Source organism: Armigeres subalbatus, chromosome 3, assembly GCF_024139115.2.
Source record: "Armigeres subalbatus isolate Guangzhou_Male chromosome 3, GZ_Asu_2, whole genome shotgun sequence".
Classification (NCBI taxonomy): domain Eukaryota; kingdom Metazoa; phylum Arthropoda; class Insecta; order Diptera; family Culicidae; genus Armigeres; species Armigeres subalbatus.
This window is the reverse complement of record NC_085141.1, coordinates 131,882,935-131,886,136: the sequence shown is the minus strand read 5'-3', so window position 1 is coordinate 131,886,136 and position 3,202 is coordinate 131,882,935. Positions and strand designations below refer to the sequence as shown.

Here is a 3,202-nt window from a genome sequence, read left to right as displayed (position 1 = left end):
TAATGCACTAGGAAGGGTTACGAGGTTTTTAGCCCTAGGCTAGTTCACCTCAAAATAGAAAATTTCAAAATATTAAAATTTTTAAATTTAATTTTTTTTGTATATTATTAAATTTTTAATATTTTAATTATTAATTATTATTAAATTAAAAAATAAATCTCTAAATTGCTTTAATTTTTAAATTTTTAAATTTAAAAGTTTTAATTTTTTTATTTTTTTTTTAATTGAATTTTTTTTTATTAAAATTTAATTGTCTTTAAATTTTTAAATTTTTACTTTCTTAAATTTTTATTTTTTTCTTATCTATTAACTTTAAGGCCTATAATAAATTTTAATTCATTTTTAAATATGATTTTGTCACGCTCCAGTTTTGTTTTTAAATCATTTTTTTCCTAAATATGAACACATTTTATATAATTTTAATAATAATAATACAATAATATGAATGAACAATTGGTAAATCATAATAATATATCCATTTTCCAGTTTATTTTTTTCAATACCAGCCCTGCAATGCTATGTTTTTCAGAAGTGAGCGAAACAGCCCTCTCTATCAATATGTCTCTTATTAAAAATAAATACCTTTTGCAGAATTTTCGGCTTCTATTATCGTCTTTCCGTGACTTCGCGATTAAATTCACTTTTTGACACTTTGCGACGGATCGGCGCTAAAAATCATTTTTAATTTGCCAGCGTTTTTCCATATTTCGAAGATTCTCGATGCATTGAAGTATACGAGGACGTGTTTGTGTCTGTGAAAAATCAAATTGCACTCAATTATCCGAACTGCTTTGTGAATACGATTCATCAGAAACTTACCTGTAGACTTTCATGTTCGTCCAATGCCGTTTTACTTATATGCTGATTGATGGCTCTGTTTCCTCCGCAGAACCACAAAAAGGGTAATCCTTTCGTCCGCTTCTGAAAATTATTATTCATTTTGGTACCGGTCCGACTGGGTAGAAATCAAAACACTAAACTTACCTGTCAAAACATTCTGTTCCGCTATTGCGGCTATAAAATCAACCAGCACAATTAACTGTTCACTGTTTTCCGATATATCGGTTTTTATTATTCACCAAAATATCGGCATCGATGTTGATGCGAGCAATGGCGGCTAGTTCTGTTGACGCGCTGACAGCATGTTTTTTTTTTATTTGATATTACCGATAAGGGTGTAACATTACGCTGATTTTGGGGTAATATTAAGTTTTATTGTCTTCAACCATTATGTGACCATTTTGGATGTATTTAAATACTGAATTTGGCATGTAATCTCACGTCAGGTCCACGTAACAGAAAAATGGTTTTTCACATTTATGTATTACGACGAGGAATGTATTAAAGCATTGATCTGACGTAAAAGTACGTCAAATACCGTATTACATCAAATTTAAGGGTACGTTTCACGATGTTACGTCCCCGCATATTAATATTTTTTTTGCTGTGGAGATAATCTCCAGTGTATGAGCACAGAATTCAATATAGACAGTATAAGCTTGAACTCGCAACCGAACGGTCTTTTCTCTATACTATCCGAAAGCAACCCATTCCCAGTCGAATTAAAGTCGTAACAAATATTACATCGGATTTGATGCACATCATAGCCGTCGTAAATCAGATGTGTTATTACATTCGTTTTGTGTAACAAAAAAGTGACGTAATTGTCATTTTCTAGCCAAAATCAAGCGTTGTAAGATATTTGTGACGTAATATGTTCGACGTAACGTGAAAACCAGCCAAAAGAAACCTCGGTTTGGGCAGCTGGGTTAGGGGTGTTCGGGAGTTTTCTTTCATGCTTCAAAAACAGATTTCGAAAAATTTTATACATTAATTTATTTTTCATAATTTCCGACAGTATACAATATAAAAGCAAATTATTGATTTTTATTTCAACTAACATGATTTTGAAACGGTGTCCGGCCATTAGGCCGAAGGCCATTTGGCCGAAGGTCATTAGGCTGAATGGTCATTAGGCCGAATGGTCATTAGGCCGAATGGCCGTTAGGCCGAATTTGCAAAAAGAAGCAAAAAATGAAAAATGGGAAGTTCTTTCTTCACCATACCCTTCTTCCTTCTTTCATCTTACTTCTTCTATCTGTCTTCTTCCTTCCTCATTCTTCCTGTTTTCTTCTTCCTTCTTCTTTCGTCTTTGTTCCTTATTCCTTCTTTCTTTTTCTTTCTTCCTTCTTCTTCCTTCTTCCTTCTTCCTTTTTCCTTCTTCTTTCCTCTTTCTTCTTTCTTCCATCTTCCTTTTTCTTTCTTCCTTCTTCCTTCTTCCTTTTTCCTTCTTCCTTCTTCCTTCTTCTTTCTTCCTTCTTCTTTCTACCTTCTTTTTTCTTCCTATTTTTTTTTCTTTCTTCCTTTTTTTTCTTCCTTCTTTTCTTTTCTTCCTTTTTTTTCTTCCTTCTTCCTTCTTTATTCTTCCTTCTTCCTTCTTTATTCTTCCTTCTTCTTTCTTCCTTCTTCCTTCTTCCTTCTTTCTTCTTCCTTCTTCTTTCTTCCTTCTTCCCTCTTCCTTCTTCCCTCTTCCTTCTTATTTCTTCCTCCTTCTTATTTCTTCCTCATTCTTATTTCTTCCTTCTTTCCTCTTTCTTCCGTTTTCTTCCTTCTTTCTCCCGTATTCTTTCTTTCTTTTTTTTTCTTCCTACTTCTTTCTTCCTTCTTCCTACTTCTTTCTTCCTTCTTCCTTTTATACATCCTTCTTCTTTTATCCTTCATCCTTCCTTCTTCTTTCTTCCTTCTTCTTTCTTCCTTCTTTTTCCCTTCTTTCTTCTTCCCTCTTCCTTCTACCTTATTTCTTCTTCCTTCTTCCTTTTTATTTCTTCCATTTTCTTCCTTCTTTTTCCCGTCTTCCTTTATTCTTCTTCCTTCTTTCTTGTTTCATCTTCCTTGTTCCTTGTTCCTTCTTCTTTTTTTCTTCCTCCTTCTTCCTTCTTCTTCGTTCTCCCTTCTTCCTTCATTCTTCTTCCTTCTTCCTTCTTCCTTCTTCTTTCTTCCTTCTTCCTTCTTCCTTCTTCTTTCTTCTTTCTTTTTCCTCTTCCTTCTTCCTTCTTCCTTCCTCCGTTTTCCTTCTTCCTTTTCCTTCTTCCTTCTTTTTTCTTCCTTCTTTCTGCTTCCTTCTTCTTTCTACATTCTTTCTTTTTTCTTCCTTCTTCCTCCTTCTTTCTTCCTTCTTTCTTTTTTCTTCTTCTTTCTTCCT

The 3,202-nt window shown here is 33.2% G+C and overlaps 1 long non-coding RNA gene across 1 annotated transcript; it reads right to left on the bottom strand.

The window, feature by feature from the left end:
- Positions 1–281: 281 nt before the first annotated feature.
- On the bottom strand, positions 282–1,079 carry LOC134226525 (uncharacterized). Its single transcript, XR_009983495.1, has 3 exons — positions 985–1,079; positions 820–921; positions 282–752 (listed from the first exon to the last, which is right to left on the bottom strand). It is a non-coding gene; the product is annotated as an uncharacterized LOC134226525 (long non-coding RNA).
- Between the last annotated feature and the right edge of the window lie 2,123 nt (positions 1,080–3,202).